The following is a 19,360-nucleotide window of genomic DNA, read 5'->3' as shown; positions in this document are numbered from 1 at the left end:
AAGACATTATTCACAGAAATAGAAAAAATCCTTACATAGGTATGAAACCGCAAAAGACACCAAATAGCCAAAGCAATTCTGAGCAAAATGAACAAAAAGAAGTAGTGTACTACCTGACTTCAAAATGTACTATAAGGATATGATAGCCAAATCAGAATAATTCTGGCTTAACAGACACACAGGCCAATAGAACAGAATAGAGAACCCAGATATAAACACCTATATTTACAACCACCTCGTTTTCAACAAAGGTAAAAAGAATATACAATGGAGAAAGGACAGTTTTTAATACATGGTGCTGGGAAAACTAAATATCCATACACAGATGAAGCTAGACCCTCTCTCTCTCTCTCTGCATATACAGAAATCAAATAAAAATGGATTAAAGACTTAAATATAAGATTTGAACCTAAGAAACTATTAAATGAAAACATTGTGGAGACATTTCTGAACATTGGTCTTGGCAGAATATTTTTATGTAAGACCTCATAATCACAGGCAACAAAAGTAAAAATTGACAAATATCTTTACATAAAGGTAAAAGTCTACACAGCAAAAGAAACAACAAAGTGAAGAGACAACTTACAAAATGGGCAAAATATTTGCAAACTCTCCATCTGACAGAGGATTAATAATAGATAAGAAGTTCAAACAACTCAATAGTCCCAAACTAAATAATTCTATTTAAAAACAGGCAAAAGCCCTGAATAGACATTTCTCAAAAGAAGACACATAACTAGTCAACAGTAGATGAAAAAAATGATCAATATCTCTAGTCATCATAGAAATGTAAGTCAATGCCACAATGAGACACCATCTCACCTCAACTAAAATTTTTTTTTTTTAATTGAAAAGACAGGGAGTAAAGGATGTTGGTGAGGATGTGGAGAAAGGGAAACCCTTGTAAACTGTTGGTAGGAATGTAAATTAATACAGCCATTATAACATAAAAATAGTATGGAAGTTCCCCAGAAAACAAAAATAAAAATAACCATATTTCCATCCATCACCTTCCACCATAATTTTATGCTTCCGGAGGCCTCATCAGAAGATGTTAGTATCAATGCTTCCTGTAAAATCTGCGGAACTGTTAGCCAATTAAACTTCTTTTCTTTATAAATTACCTAACCTGAGATATTTCTTTATAGCAATGCAAGAACGGCCTAACAGAAATTACTGGTACTGAGAATCGGGGCACTGCTATAACATATCTGAAAATGTGAAAGTGACTTTAGAACTGGGTAACGAGCAGAGGTAAGAAGAGTCTGGAGTTCTCAGAAGAACATAGGAAGACGCAGGAAACTCTGGAACTTCTTAGAGACATGTTAAGTAGTTGTGACCAAAATACTGATAGAAACATGGACAGTGAAGCCCAGGCTGACAAGGTCTCAGATGGAAATTTTAAAAAATTATTGAGAAATAGAGTAAAGGTCACCTGTGTTACCCCCAGCAACTGATGTGGATGCTTTGTGTACATGTCCTAGGATCTGTGGAAGATCGAACTTAAGAGTGATGACTTAGGGTACGTAGTGGAAGAAATTTCTAAACGGCAAAGCATTCAACAGGTGACCAGGCTACTTCTAACAGCCTATGAAAATATCCAGGAGCAAATAAATTACTTAAGGTTTGAACTTATATTTAAAAGGGAAGCAGAGTGTAAAAATTTGGAAAATTCTCAGCCTAGCCATGTGGCCAAGAGGAAGAAATGCATTTTCAGGGGAGGAATGGAGCCAGCTGTGGAGCAACAATTTGCTAGATAGCTGGATGACTAAAAGGGACCCAAATACTACATCCAAGACTGTGAGAAAAAGGCCTCAAAGGCATTTCAGAGATTTTGGAGACAGCCCCTTCCATGACAAGCCCAGAGATATAAGGGATACAACGGTTTCTAGGTCCAGACCTGGGGCCCCATTGCCCTGTTCAGCCTTGGGACACTGCTCCCCACATCCTGCGCCCCTGCTCCAGGTGCAGCTTAAAGGGCCTGAGATACAGCTCCAGCCACTGCTCTGGAGGGTACAAGTTATAAGACTTGGCAACTTCCATGTGGTGTTACGTCCACAGGCACACAGAATACAAGTGTGAAGGAAGCCTGACAGCTTCTTCCTAGATTTCAGGGAATGCCTGGGAAAGCCTGGGTGTTTAGGCAGAAGCCTGCTACAGAAGCACAGCCCTCACAGTGAACATCTATTAGGGCAGTGCAGAGGGGAACTGTGGAGTTGGAGTCTCCACCAGAGCATTACCTGCTGAAAAGCTGCAGACACATAACTCCAAGGTGTGAGAGCAGCCATGGGGGCTGCACCCTGCAAAGCCATAGGGGCAGAGCTTCCCAAGGCCTTGAGAATCCACCCCTTGCACCACTGTGCCCTGGATGTAGGACGTGGAGTCAACAGAGATTATTTTGGAGGTTTTATGTTTAATGTCTACCCTACCAGCTTTCAGACTTGTGTGGGGTCTGTACCCCTTTTTTTGGGCAATTTCTCCCTTGTAGAAAGGGAATATTTACTGAACGCCTGTACCACCATTTTATTGTGGAAGTAAATAATTTGTTTTGATTTTACACACTCATAGGTGGAAAGAGATGAGTCTCAGATGAGATGAGATATAGGACTTTGAACCTGATAATGGAACAAGCTAAGACTTTGTAGGACTGTTGGAAAGAGATTGTTGCATTTTGTACTGTGACGAGAACATGAGATATGAGGAATCAAAGGTGGAATAACATGGTTTGGATGTTTGTCTCTTCCAAATCTCTTGTTGAAACGTAATTGCCAATGTTGGAGGAGGGGCCTAGTGGGAGATATTGGATCATGGGGGCAGATCTCTCTTGAATGGCTTAGCACCATCCCCTTGAGATGAGTGACTTCTCACTCAGTTAATTCATGTGAGATTTGGTTGTTTAAAAGAGTCTGAGACATCTTCCTTCTCTATCCTGCTCCTGTTCTCGCATGTGACATATGGGCTCCCCATTGTCTTCTGCCATGATTGTATGCTTCCTGAGGCCTCACCAGAAGCAAATGCCAGCATCATGCTTCCTGTAAAGCCTGCAGAACCATGAGCCAAAATAAACCTCTTTTCTTTGTAAATTACCTAGTCTCAAGTATTTCTTTATACTAATGCAAGGAGCCTAACACAGTGACATTATATACCTTGATGTTATATTTACCAAAATAATACCTACTATACGCATATCCATGTATCTATCTATACAAGACCCACTAGGTAAAAATATATAAAGCTTACATTCCTTTCTTATTTTCTTCCTTCCTTTTATTTTTCTTTATGTATTTCTATATTTAACAAATGTTAATTGAGCTACTATTAAGTTCAAGGGATTGTTCATGTAACTGTATTCAAGGTCCTGATTCTTAAGGGCTCATATTGTAGAATAAACTGTTATTCTAGTGATTTGTGTGCCATAAGAGTTTATAGAACTGAAATAATAATTTATAAATTTTTGAATATGTTGACAAAAACACATTTTAATGCATTTTGAGGGGTAAAATGTATTAAAATTAGCCTGAAAGAATCAATGAATAAAAACAAGCATGCAAAAAACAGATGTATTTAGCTATGTTAATAACAATCACATATCAGAAATAGATTTTGGGGAATTTTTATCTTCATTTGGAAATGGCATGCTACTTGAAAATAACCGTTTTAACTACTATATTTAAACGTCCATTTACATGAAATTAGTTGGAAAAATCACATGTTCCAGTAAATTAATTTTTTGACTAGCTTTAAGAAAATCGGAAATTTCTCCTTCTATTGCCCTCCTGTTCTCCTGTTCCCCATTCCCCTGCTCTTCCTCCTCTTCTTCTTTCTCCTTCTCCCTTCTTCTCCACTTTCTTTTTCTGCTGTTTTTGCCTCAGCTCCACTTGCTTCATCTGTGAATGCTTCTCACCTATTTCTCAACTACTTCCACTTCTGTCTTTATTTTCTTCTTTGTTTTCCTTCTCTTTCTCTTCTTTCCTTCATATTTTTCTCTTTTCTTTGTTCCTCCAGTCTCCACCTCTAATTGTTTATTTGAGAAACAATCATATTTGAATTAACAGAAAAAAATTTTTTTCTGTTCCTATGTCCTTCATTAGTGAGTTTTACTATGATCTTAGGACAAAAATTGAAGATAGCTTTTCAGGTCCACAAAGGATATTAATGTATATCCTAACCTCAGAGTTGTCATTTTATCAACTCAGGCCTAAGGCAGTAATAAATCATCTCACAAATAGTACACTGAATAAAAGATAAGTACAAACATCCCTAGGATCAATTGCCTGGGGTTTTATCAATTGTAATATTAATATAACATAACTCTAATGTCATTTATAATTAAGTTTAATTGCCTAAAAAGAAACAAAACAAAATAACTTGTGTAGTTTTTAGCTTATGTAATAAAAATTACACAAGTTATTTGGCAAATACAGACCTTCAGCAGAAACTATTTGTTAACTAGATTAGATAATTAGATAGCCATCTAAACTCCACATTGAGAGTTTTAGATCACTGGAGCTTAAAAGGGTAAGCAATAGCTCAGTCAACTGGCAAATATCACTGGCATTGTGTTCCATTTGATTTTTAAAAATACTCCTTCTCTTTCATTGTCTGGCTGCTGCATACTGGCTATTTTTTTTTTTTTAATTTCACATTGACTCTGTTTAACTTAATGGACCACACATGACTTTATTCTTATATTGGGAAAAATCTTTTTTAGTGTATAACTGAAACTTAACCTTTACATGGTGCATTCATGTTTTCTGCCTAATGTGAGAATAATTGAGACTGCTTAATATCATTGACGGAACTTCTCACAAATCAGTTAGTAGATTTTATTTGTACTCTCCTGATTTTCAAATGTATGTCAGTTATTTTCAATAAAATGTATTTTAAACTAATGGCATTGATATTATACCTAAAATATATATTACTATCTAAACTCCAATTACTTAGAGTATATCATAAATTATATATATATACATATTTAATCATTTTACTATAAAATATGCATGTATTCATGTACACATATTCATGAACACATCGTGGCACTTATATTTGCAGGTTAATAAATAATTACAAATTGAGCACCCATAAAACTTGACAGTAAAAAAATAAGAGTGTTATTAGTACTGGAGAATTCTCCTGTGTATCCCTCTTCTACGGTTTAGCTCTGTGTTGCCACCCAAATTTCATGTTGAATTGAAATTCTCAGTGGGGCCTGGTGGGAGGTGATTGGATCATGGGGGTGGTTTCTAATGATTTAGCACCATCCCTCTAGTGCTGTCTGGTGATGGCGTTCTCATGAGATCCGGTTGTTTAAAAGAGTGTAGCACCTTTCTCTTCACTCTCTCTTTCCTGCCAGCCTTATGAAGAAATTGGAGGGAAGATATAGTGTTTATACTGGGTTAGGCTATATAAAAAGGGAGTTTCATAAAAGAAAAAAAAAAAAAAAAGAGGAAGACTGTAAGAAACAAACAGGAAGAATGAAAGAAATAAACAGAAAGAATAGCCACACTGATAGGGCACCAACAGGCAGGACATACATGTCTGATTTAGAAGATGTCTAATTTACCCAATACTCTAAATTTAAGCAGAAATTCCCCAGGTAAAAAATTATGAAGGGTAGGCCGGGCGTGGTGGCTCACGCCTGTAATCCCAGCACTCTGGGAAGCTGAGGCAGGCAGATCACAAGGTCAGGAGATTGAGACCATCCTGACTAACACGCTGAAACCCAATCTCTACTAAAAATAAAAAAATAAAAAATTAGCTGAGCGTGGTGACAGGTGCCTGTAGTCCCAGCCACTCAGGAGGCTGAGGCAGGAGAATGGCGTGAACCTGAGAGATGGAGCTTGCAGTGAGTCGAGATCACGCCCCTGTACTCCAGCCTGGGGGACAGAACAAGACTCCGTCTCAAAAATTAAAAAAAATTTAAAAAATTTAAAAAAAAAAGATGAAGGGTAGAGCATAGTGGCTGAATAGAAGCCTCCAGTGAAGGTTCCTTCCTAAAACACCAAAGTGAACAACTAGCCACACACAAAAAGGCCTTCATAGGAACTGAAAATCAGGCAAGCAATCACAGTACCTGGCTGTTACATCATATCAAAGAAATAGGCAATGAAGAGGCTAGAAAAATCAGTATTGAATAGTCTATGTCACTCCTCCCCTATCCTCAGTGGCAGCTACATGGCATGAGAATCTGTACTTCAGGTAGGAAGAGTGCACTGACTGTAGGACTTTGTGTTAGAACTCAGAGCTGCCCTGTCACAGTAGAGAGCAACAGAGGGCAGAACTGACTTGGTAATCATGGATGAAACATTTATACCAGCCCTAGCCAAAGGCAAATCACCCATCCCAGTGTTTGAAACCTGAGTTCTGGCAAGCCCTGGTACCGCAGGCGAAATTGTTTTTGGGTCCTAAATAAACTTGAAATGCAGTCTAGTCCACGAGGACTGCAATTCCTGGGCAAATCCTGGTGCTCTGCTGGGCTTGGAGCCAGTGGACATAGAGGGCATGTAACCTAATGAGAAATAAGCCAGGGCAAACAGGGGAGTGTTTGCATTACCCTTCTCCTCACCCCAGGCAGTGCAGCTCGCACACAAAGGAGAGATTCCACCATTCTGTTTGAGGAGAGGAGAGGGAAGAGTAAAGAGGACTTTGTCTTAAAACATAGATGCCAGTTCAACAACAGTAGGAAAGGATGACAGGCAGAGTCCTGAGGCCCCCATTCCAAGCCCTAGGTTCCCAATGACATTTCTAGATATACTTTGGGCCAGAAAGGAAGTCACTGCCTTGAAGGGAAGAACCCTGTCCTGGCAGGATTCATCATCTGCTGAGTATAATGCCTTGGGCTCTGAATATTTAGTAGTGGTAGTCAGACAGTACTCATCACAGGCCTTGGATGAGACTCAGAGCCATGCTGGCTTCAGATATAACCCAGCACACTCCCTGATGTAGTGACTATGGGGACAGACTTCTTTTACTTGACTAAAGGAAAAGGAAGAGTTAAGGGCACTTTGTCATGCAACTTGGACACCAGCTCAGCCACAGAGGAAGACAGTAAGAAGCAGGCTCCTGTGGTTCAGGCTTTAACTCCTGGATGGCATTTCTAGACCTGCCCTAGGTAAGAGAGGAGCCCACTGCCCTGAAAGGGGAGACTCAGACCTGGAAGCATTATCTACAATCTGACTAAGAAATCATTGGGCCTTGAGTGAACACAAGTGGTAACCAGGTAGTACTTGCTGTGGGCCTAGGATGGTGGTGGCCAGGGAAGGAGACTCCTCTGCTTGAAGGAAGAGGAGGAAAGAGTGGGAAGGACTTTGTCCTGTGGCATGGATGCCAGCTCAGCAGCAGCAGAACTAAGCATCAGGTCTGTTCCTAAAGGTCCTGTCTCCAGGCTTTGGATCTCAGATGGCATATCTTGGCTCGCCCGAGACCAGAAGGATCTCACCACCCTGAAGGGAAAGACACAAGGCTGGCTGGATTTACCACCAGTTAACTGTAGAGCCCTTGCACCTTGAGTAAACACAGGTGGTAACTAGGAAGTGGCCACCATGAACCTTGGGCAAGAAACAGTGCTGTGCTGCCTTTGGGTGTGACCTAGCACAGTCCCAGTGGTGGTGGTCACAGGAGTGCTCATGTCACTATTCCCCCAGCTCCAGGAAGCTCAGCAGAGAGAGAGAGAGAGAGAGAAAGAGAGAGAGAGAAAGAGAGAGACTCTTTTTCTGAGGGAATGTCTGGAGGCAGAGATTCTTGTTCTCTTCCCTCACTTTCTCTCAAAAATTATCCAAGAATTCTCCTGGATCTTACCCAAGACTACCAGGGAAGTATTCTCCAGGGAATTCTCCAGGATCTTACCCAAGACTACCAAGGCAGTACATCTAAGAGCCTGCAAGAGCAACAGCATATTGCACTTGGGGTGCCCCCTAATGCAGACATGGCTACAGTGACAGAGATTACGATCACAACACACAGGTCTCTTCTAATGCCTGGAAAGCCTTCCCAAGAAAATCAAGTACAAACAGACCCAAACTGCAAAGGTTACAATAAATATCTAACTCTTCAATGCCCAGACACTGATGAACATGCACAAGCGTCATGACAGTGCAGGAAAACATAACTTCACCAAATCAACTAAATGAGGAAGGCACTATGGACCCAATTCTGGAGAGATAGAGATATGTGACTTTTCAGACAGAGAATTCAAAATAGCTGTTTTGAGAAAGCTCAAAGAAAGTCAAGATAAAGCAGAGAAGAAATTCAGAATTCTATCAGATAAATTTAATAGAGACTGAAATAATTAAAAAGAATCTAGCAGAAATTCTGGAGTTGAAAAAATACAATTAACACAATGAAGAATGCATCAGTGTTTCAACGGCAGAATTTGTCAAGAAGAAGAAAGAGTTACTGAGTTTGAAAACAGGTTGTTTGCAAATACACAGTCAGAGGAGACAAGATCTAGAAAATAGTCTCAAAAGAGCATATCAAAAAGTTACTGGACTTAAAGCAGAGGTAGGGAGATCCGGGTAGAAAGTTAATTCAAAGGGGTATTAACAGGGAACTTCCCAAATTTCTCTGTTAATGAAAAATTATTGTGTAATATAAAAATTAACAAAAAAGCCCCATAAGATAGCCACTCCCAAATCTAAAGAAAGATATCCATATTCAAGTACCAGAAAGTTATAGAACAACAAGCAGATGTAGCCCAAATAAGACTACTTCAGGACGTTTAATAATCAAACTCCCAAAGATCAAGGATTAAAAGTGATACTAAAAGCAGCAAGAGAAAGGAAAGGAAACAAATAACGTACAACAGAGCTCCAATACATCTGGCCGCAAACTGTTCAGTGGAAGCCTTACAGGCCAGGAGAAGGTGGCAGTACGTATTTAAAATGCAGAAGGAAAAAACTTTTACCATACAACGGTATATCTGACAAAAATCCCTTCAAACATGAAGGAGAAATAAAGACTTCCCCAGAAAAACAAAAGCTGGGGGATTTCATCAACACCAGACCTGTCCTACAAGACATACTAAATGGAGTTCTACATGAAAAAAAAAAGACATTAATGAGCAATAAGAAGTTATCTGAATGTACACAACTCACTGGTAATAATAAGTACACATTAATAAAACCACAGAATATCATAACATTATAATTGTCATGTATAAATTACTCTATCCTGAGTAGAAAGAATAAAAGATGAACTAATTGAAATTAGGAACTACAGTAACTTTTTGAGACATAGTCACTATAGTAAGATTATATAGAAACAACAAAAAGTTGAAAAGCATGGGAATGAAGTTAAAGTGTAGAATTTTTATTAGTTTTCTTTCGGCTTGTATGCTAGTGTGTTTGTTATGCAATCAGTGTTAAGTTGTCATCAGTTTAAAATAATGAGTTAAAAGATATTATGTGCAAGACTCACGGCAACCTCAAATCAAAAAACTGACTACAGATACACAAAAAATAAAAAGCAAGAAACTAAAACATACTACCAGAGAAAATCACCGTCACTAAAAGGAAGACAGGAAGGAAGGAAAAAGGGAAGAGAAGACCACAAAACCAGGAAAAAAAAATGGCAGGAGGAATTCCTTACTTATCAATAATAACATTGAATGTAACTGGATGAAACTCTCCAATCAAACGACAGAATGGCTAAACAGATTTAAAAAAAAAAAAAAAAAAAGACCCAATGATCTGTTGCCTATAAGAAAAACACTTTGCCTATAAAGACACACATAGACCAAAAACAAAGGGATTAAAAAAAATATTCCAAGCAAATGGAAAATTGAAATTTTAAAAAAAGCTGGAGCTGCTTGTATCAGACTAAATAGGTATCAAAAATAATTCTAAGGAGAAAAATAAGGTCATTATATAATGATAAGAGCACAATTCAGCAAAAGGATACTGTTACAATATTGTTACTGTTACAATATTGTTACAGATAAGAGCACAATTCTGCAAAAGGATACTATTACAATATCAGCAAATTGTTACAATAACAATTGTAAACATGTATGCAACCAACATTGGATATTTCATATATATAAAACAAATTTTATTAGAGCTAAAGAGAGATGCATACCTTAATACAATAATAGCTGGAGACTTCAATATCATACTTCCAGTATTGGACAGATCATCCAGACAAAAAAATCAACAAAGAAAGATCCTCTGGAGTTACTTAATCTGCAGTATGGACCAAATGGATCTAACAGATATTTACAGAATATTTTGTGCAATAGCTACAGAATACACCTTCTTCTCCTCAGCCCATGGATCAATTTCAAGGACAAGTCCTATATTAAGCCACAAAAAGCCTTAAAATATTAAAGAAATTGAAGTTAAATCAAGTATCTTATTACAACGGAAAAAAACTAAAATTCAGTAGGAGGAATTTTGAAAACTACACAACATATGGAGATTTAAAAATATGCTTCTAAATATACAGTGAGTCAATAAAAAATTAAAAGAAAATTAAAACGTATAGAAATAAATAAAAATGGGAACACAGCATATCAAAATCTATGGGATACAGTAAAAGTAGTACTTAGAAGAATGTTTATAGCAATAAGCACCTACATCAAAAATGTAGAAAACCTTCAAATAAACAACCTGATGACTCATCCTAAAGAATTAGAAAAGCAAGAGCAAATCAAACCCAAAATTAGTAGAAGAAAAGAAATAGTATGAATCAGAGCAGAAAAAATAAAATTTAAATGAAGAATACACTACAAAAGATCAACGAAACCAAAAGTTGTTTTTTTTTTTTTTTGGAAAGGTAAAATTAACCTCTAGTCACAAAACAAAAATTGAGAGAGACAGAGAGATGACCCAAAGAAATAAAATGAGAGATGAAAAAGAAGACATTACAACTGATAATGTAAAAATTCAAAGGATCATTAGAGGTTATTATGAACATCTACATCACAATAAACTGGAAAACCTAGAACAAATAGGTAAATTCCTAGACACATACAACCTACTGAGATTGACCATGAAGAAATTTAAAACCTGAACAAATCATTGACAAATAATGAGATCAAATCAATAATAAAATATCTTTCATAAAAGACTGGGACTCAATGGCTTCAATGCTGAATTTTCCCAAATATTTAAATGGATTTTATCAAAAAAACAAGCAATAAGAAATGCTGGTGAAGTTGTGGAGAAAAATGGACTCTTGTATACTGTTGATGAGAATGTAAGTTAGTACAATCATTATAGAGAACAATTTGGAGATTCCTCAAAAAAATTAAAAGTGGAACTACCATATGATCCAGCAATTCCAAGGCTAGGTATACACAAAAGAAAGAAAAACAGTTTATTGATGAGACATTTGCACTGTCATGTTTACTGCATCACTACTCATAATAGCCAAGATTTGGAAGCAACCTAGGTGTCCATCAACAGATTAATGGCTAAACAAAGTGTGGCAGATATATACAAGGGAGTACTATTCATCCATAAAAATGAATGAGATTCAGTCATTTGCAACAACCTGGACAGAACTGAACATCATTATGTTAAGTGAAATAAGCCAGACACAGAAAGACAAACTGCATGACCTCACTTATTTGTGGGAGCAAAAAAGTTAAAAAAACCTCAACTTATGGACATAGTAGAATGATGTTTACCAGAGGCTGTGAAATGCAGTTGGTCAGGAAAAGTGTTGATGGTTAATGGGTACAAAAGTATAGTTAAATAGAATGAATAAAATATTGTACTTAATATCACAAAAGTGTGACTACAGTTAATAATTCATTGTACATTTAAAAATAACTAAAACTGGCCAGGCCTGGTGGCTCATGCCTGTAATCCCAGCACTTTGGGAGGCCGAGGCAGGTGGATCACAAGATGAGGAGATCAAGACCGTCCTGGCTAAAATGGTGAAACCCTGTCTCTACTAAAAATACAAAAAATTAGCTGGACGTGGCAGCATGCACCTGTAGTCCCAGCTACTCGGGAGGATGAGGCAGGAGAATCGCTTGAACCCAGGAGACGGAGGTTGCAGTGAGCCAAGATCATGCCACTGTACTCCAGCCTGGGCAACAGAGCAAGACTTTGCCTTATAATTAATTAATTAATTAATTAAAGTATAATAAGAATGTAACACTAGAAAGGCTGAACGCTTGAGGCAATGGATATCTCATTTACCCTTATGTGATTATTGCATATTTTATTCCTGTATCAAAATATCTCATGTACCCTATAAATATACACACCTATTTAAAAATACAGATATTTTAAATATGAACTATGTCATGTAGCCACCCAAAAATATTTAAAAATAAAAAATAATTAAGCACAAAATATGAGGAAAAAACAGTGAAGATATGCATACACACATATAAATATACACAAATATGTGTGTATACATACCTATACATTTATATTTAATATATTCACATATGTAAATATGTATACCCACATAAAATGTAGAAGTGTTTATATTTATATGTATGTGAGAGAGTTCGCATATGCATAGCCATACGTACGTAAGGGCCATCTCAGCTGAATTGTAGGATAGGTAAATAGTTGATTTATATTATGATGCAAGCTCCTTATAGCAACATAGATGGATTGGTAGCAAACTACTTTAGACCTTCTCTGAGCAGCACTGATCCAGACGAAAAGCTGAATATATCAGAAGACTGAGAGATGAAAGAAGAAAGAGCTTATTTGAGTAATATGAAAGCATGATATGTAGCTGCAGCACAGGACACAAAAACAAGAATAATTGAAAGGGGTGAGGCTGAAAAGGTAGAAAATGGATGAGATTTTAAGGTCCTGGGATAATTTTGCTTAAGATTTTGAATAACTGTTGACAAATTATTCCAGTAGGTGATATTATCTAATTTGCATTTTGGAATGCAACTCTGTCATGGTATGGAGATTGATCAGAGGGGAATAAGGCTGGATTTGAAGAAAATAATAGACATCCAAATGACATATCACTGCTATAAATAATCACCATGGGGAAGAAAATGACGTAACATAAAAATAGGTTGGATTTTGCAGTGGGAAGTTCAGAGAAATGAAATGGATAATCTTCAAGGTTCTGGTTTATCTTTTGATATAACACTGTCATTTAATAAAGACGGAGAAAAAAGTTTAATGTAGTTGAAATAATAATGAGATCGTTTTACAACTTTGTAGTGTTTAAATTGTTCATATAGCTTAACAAGCAGATTATAATGTGTTTTGTTCAGATATTTTCTCACTGTGAAAATGCACATCACGGCTGGGCATTGTTGTTCATGTCTATAATCTCAACATTTTGGGAGGCCAAGGCAGGAGGATCACTTGAGGACAGAATTTCAAGGCCAGCTTGGGCAACATAGCAAGACCCTGTCTGCACAAAAAAATTTAAAAATTGGCCAGGTGTGTTGGTATGCATCTGTAGTCCCAGTCTCAGGAGGCTGAGGCAGGAGTATCACTTGAGCCTGACAGGTTGAAGCTACAGTGAGTTGTGATAGTGCCACCACGCTCCAGCCTGGGCAGCAGGAAATGCATATCAGTATGATAGTTTCCTGCGTTGAAATAAAGGCATGTGTGTATTGCTTAATCCCATCATCCTGAAATTACTATGTTTGATTAGATCAGAATGAATAAAATCTCTGATTTTTCCAAAATGTGTATAATAAAAATGAAATCTTTCAAATATATAGACCAAGTTACTCCAATCAAAATTCCTCATTTTTCTACTCTCCTGTTAGTAAGGAAGGTGAAGTTTAATTTAGATGACCAATTAAATAACTCATTGGCAATCAGGTAATAGTTGTTTCTATGTCTGACAGCACATTTTGTGAAACACGTTTTAGTAAAATATTTTGGCAAGTTCAGATAAAAACTACCAGTCCCATACAAGTGGTCTACTTTTAACAAGTTATTTTGGTATTAGTATTGCCAGTGTATCACTTGCCTGCGTGTGTGTGTGCGCGCGCGTGCGCACACGTGCACACATTTGTTAAAATCTATTCCAAAATAAACAGTGAGTGATACCATCTTTCTGCTTTCTACATTTGTTCTACTTGTTTGCTTATCAGGATCTTAGAATTTAGATTCATCATTGATGAGATAATTCTCTCAAATACATATAAATATTTATTTACATGTTGATGTTCATAGCATAATTTTGTCTCTTATTATACATTGTTTTAATCATAATTTATTGCATATTTCAAAATAGAAGAATTGTCACGTTCTCAAAGAAAAGATAAATGTAAAAAATATATTTTTCTTTTTTTTTTTTTACAAAACTGCTTAAAAGTTTGTTTGACACAACATACTCACAAATTTGGTATCTAAGTTGTAACCCCACAAGATACTACATTATTGTCATTGAGAAGAGTAAAGTGGCCCACAGTTCAAAGACAGATTTGTCAGCAAAACTAAAGAACATGTAGCTCCCTTAAAATCATTTGTGTTTAAAATATTAACTATTCATCTCGAAATCTGTTTTAAACATTTGATGTACTGTTTAGTCATGATTTAGGTTACTTTACCACCCCCAAGTGCTCCCAGTTGTTTACTTGCAGGTAAAACTTGCGCCAAATGCTTAGATAGATCAATTATTGTATGATGCTTTCTTTCTAAGTGTTAATCTTTCAGTTCTGTAGACTGTTTAGTTTGATTCAAAATAGTAATTGGTAGGGTTACTGGAATCAAGAATTACTGGAACCTCATCATGAGAGCCAAGATGCCAGGCATTCTTTCTCCAGACTCATTTATTGGACATACATTTATTTACAACCCTTCAGGCTTGGCAGATAGGAGTGCTGGCATTAAGAAAGGACTACACTAATCCCTGTCTCTGTTGACATATAAATTGTTCCTTCTAAAAACAAGTTTACTTAGGCTAACTGTGATATTTCATCTTGCTTAAGAGACATTGACCCCTTCTTCAGTCTGAATTTTAGACGATCACAGAAACATAGTCTTTAAGGATTTTTTTTTTTTTTTGATAAATTACTATCTGTTGATTGAAATCAGTTAGCTTACACTTTCTTGTCCAACGCTGGAAATGTGTACATTTGCACATTTGAATTCATTTGCTGACCATAATGGCCCATTCTCTCTGTTTCCAGTCACAATGTAACTTTTAGGTTGTAATTAAATTTTAAGAGTCTGCTGATCTTTGTGGAATCTTAGAGGCTTGATGATGATGGTGTTGGTGAAAATAAGAAAGAATTGCAGTAAAATCCTAATGACTCAAATATCACTGTGACTCGAGGCACAAATCACTGTGGGGAAACAATTTTTGTTATGAAAAGGCAGCATTTGAATACTCCTATTACTAGCAGAAATATAAACATTAAGATTATTGTCTGATTGAAACTTGAAACAAATCCTTTCTTTACTAGCAACATCATAAGATAGTTACTAATAAACTGTTAGAAGAGGGTATGATAGTTTTTATCAGGCTTTCCTCGTTTTGATTTGTGGCTGTTACTGATCGTTTATTTGTGGAAATAGTCATACCTCTTCTATTAAAAATAGCATTTAAAATTAAATAAATTTTTATTTAAAAATTTACATAAAAGTAAAACATTGATTTTAAATGATATTTTATAATAAATCCACAGAAAGAAAAACAAATTTATATAGTGAAAGAGAAAGAAATTGTTCTAGTACTAAGACTTGGACATACACCTTTAGAGATGTCCCATAAATGGATAGAAAAATTTTCTTAAACAAATTGATTTTATATTTTAAGATAAATGAAGCAGGATTTCTAGATTAACAGTAAGTTCTGGTCATGTTGATAATGTGACTACTGCAACCAGGGTCTGTGTGTGACATTTTAAGATTATCACTGCACTGAGTAAATGAACACATACATACATACAGCAATCCAGAAACAAAGAATGAGACTCAAGGGTATCACTGCACTGGACTGTATTTTAAAGGAAGAGGGAGTTGGTAGTGCTGGCTCTCAGTATCAGGAGCTTCAGCAATAGAAGGTGACAGCAATTGGAACTAAGGAACTTGCACTAAGGCCTTAGGAAGCAATAAGAAGCGGTATTTATGGTCTTACGTGTGCGATCTTGAGCTCAAGAAAAAAAATGTTTAATAATAATAAGGTAGATTCTCAAAATTTCATCTCACTGAACACCTCTGCAATGGAAAGCATAAAGGGAAAGGGGATTTAAAACAAAACACAAGTAAACTCCTAATGATAAAAGAAAACGTATCCAAAATATGTCTGTTAACTACTTATTTTGGGCAGGGGCCCAGAATTCTTATGAATAGTTAAGACGACACTTCTGAGTGTGACTTAAACTTTTCCCAATCTCGGGGACAAGAGTTACTGAAAGAGGACTACTATTCATTATTGGGACTATAATTCTATAATTCTATTTTTATCTTGAATTTGGATTGTTTGAAGAGTCTGGATTATATATGGCCTGAAATAATCTTAATAGAGCAATTGATATCATGGTGTCAAAATACCATCATGCATTGCTTAATGATGGGGATACATTCTGAAAAATATGTCCTTAGGTGATTTTGTCCTTGTGCAAACATGATAGCGTGTACTCACTCAAATCTAGAGTATACAGCCTACCACACACTTAGGCTATGTGTGACAGCCTATTGCTTGTAGGCTACAAACCTGTTCAACATGTCATTGTACCAAATACTATAGGTAATTGGAACACAATGGGAAGTATTTATATAATCTGAACTTTTCAGGAGCTCCATCATAATCTTATTGGACCACCATTGTTTTATATGCAGCCCATTGTTGACCAAAATGTTGTTATTCAGTACATAGTTGCACATGTTGCTATGGAGCTGCAATTGTGAAAATATGGGACTCTGAATAAGTCTATGAATCTGAGATATAGAAAAATTAGTCATTAGTTGAATATTTTGGTTTTTCTCAGAAATGTATAATATATATGGTTATTATATGGGGCTGAATACTAAGAATGAAGTGGTAACAAAATTACTGCTTTGCTTTTGAAAACACTAATGTGGAAATATTTGAACAGAAGGTAGTAGTTAAATGGTAGTTAGGTAAAATTCTATTTTGAAAAAGCACATGTACTTCAGCTTCACGGATCTATTTTTTTTAGTTAACCCTTTTCCCGTTTAGAAAAATAAATAAATAAATGCAGCCCACTGCCAGCGCTCATTTAATTTTACATAGACACGTTCTTTAAGGCTGAAGCAAACCTGATTTTCCATGTAAAAATAAAATATAAAAACCCTTCTTGGAGTTATTTCCAAACAGAGCTAACATCAGAATCATCTGAATCATCAGAATATTCTATTTTGGAAAAATTGGATTCATCAAATAGGTCTTTGGCCAACAACTTTTCAAGAAGGACGTTAACATCACACATAAGCATGCTACGTTTTCTAGGATTTGACATTTTCTGCGATCAGGAATTACTGTATTTTGTAAATGATAATACCAGTGCTAAAACCAGAATTCTATAAAAAGAATGATGTCTTTTGTTTCCAAAGTCATTATACTAGAGCATTGCAAAAATAATAATAAAAGCAAGATATTTTGTGGCAAAGTTAACCTGGGGTAAATGCTGCAGCCACAGGCCTCGCCAGCAAGTATTCTTGGGGCAAACAGGAAAAGGGTTAAAGTGATTTATTGTGAGGACTTGCTATAAGGTAAAAATATAAAAATATTTTTAGGTGAAAAGCTTATTTTGGAACTAATGAGAAATTCAGCCATGAGAAAACTAAGAAAAAATATGCAAAGTTATCAACTAGGTAAAGATCAAAGGTTAGAGTCTAGTAAGAAAATGAAAAGGCAAATCACATGATGGAAGAAAATATTGTGACAAAGGACTGATATGCAAAATTTATAATATAAATTAGATACATAAAAATCTCATTTTAACTTAAAATAACTTTATTTTTTTGTTTTGTTGGGTTTAATAAATATACTTTAGTATTTCACTTCCTCCTGAATTAAGCATAAAATGACATACTATGGCTAAAACAAAAATGAAAAGACTTAAAAATTTACAAAAATATGTAAGAAAAAGTTAAAAATATACAGCAAATATTGAGGATTTCTGGCTCCTGAAATAAAGGGTCTCACAGAATGTGTGGTTATGGATTAGGAAAAACTGGAGATGAGAATGAAAATTTGGGAATGAAAATAGAAGCAGAAACACATATGGAGACAAACTCTGAAAATTAGTAATTTACCATGTTTTCCTTGTCCTGAATATGCATTTCCCAGTAGACACAGGGGAGGTGTAATTTTCCAAGTGAACTTTAAAGGTCAACATAGGAAGTTTCAGCCGATGAAAAATGCCATGTAGTATTTTATAGCATCTCATTATGCCAGTTGCAGTGATGATCATGTTTATTATTAATATGACTACCATTACCAATAAAAATAGTAATAATGTCCTATAATGGAGACATAATAGATTTATATAATTTAAATTTGTATTTGATTTATAGATCATAAATTTGGACGTAGTAGGTTCTAATACATCACTTTTCCTGCTTGAACAAGTATACAATATTTTTAAGTATCAGCCAATCTTAACACATAAATGAATCTCAAATATAAATATATATATAATTCATTTAAAGAAATAAACATTAAATATACATAAGAAATATACAAAACATGAATATATTATGTATATACCAAAAAACTCACTATAAGTCCATTGTGACACAACAAAATGTGCTCATCACCCCAGAAAATTCTCCTTTGCTCTTTCCTCAAATAATTTCATTCGAACTCAGCAATGTTCCATTTACTGTCACTATAGATGGAATCTCAATTTCTAGAGTTTCATCTAGAGTTTTATCATGTAGTATGTACTCTTATGTAAATAAATATCAATTTTAACTATTTCATGGACCTTTTCTCAGAACCAACCACTGATTTTATATTTTCCCTTTTTCCCTGTTCATTGTTTCATTAAGTTTCCCTCACTACTAACTGTTTTTGAACAAATATATCGAGTTTAAATTGTTACTTTATTTTTTTAGGTTCTTAAATTACAAGTTTAGTTGTCTTGAGACTTTTATTCTTTTCTAATACAAGCATTTACTTTTGATACTTTTTATTTTAATTAATTTAAATATTTTATAAATTCCTTTGCAAAATTTTACTTAACATAAGTAATGAGAAGTGTGTTGTTTAACTTCCAATATTTAGAGATTTTATAGGTATCTATTTGCTATTACTGTCTGATGTAATACTTTCGTAGTCAGAGAAGAAAACTCTATATGATTTTAACACAAATTCATTGGGACTTATTTTATGGTTTAGTATACAGTCTATCTTGGTGAATGTACCTAAAATAATTTATACTCTGGTATACCTAAAATAATGTATAAAACACTGAATGTAGTGTTTTATAAAGATC

This window comes from Macaca thibetana, chromosome 5 (genome assembly GCF_024542745.1).
Source record: "Macaca thibetana thibetana isolate TM-01 chromosome 5, ASM2454274v1, whole genome shotgun sequence".
NCBI lineage: Eukaryota > Metazoa > Chordata > Mammalia > Primates > Cercopithecidae > Macaca > Macaca thibetana.
The sequence above is the reverse complement of the archived record's forward strand: the minus strand, read 5'-3'. Positions refer to the sequence as shown.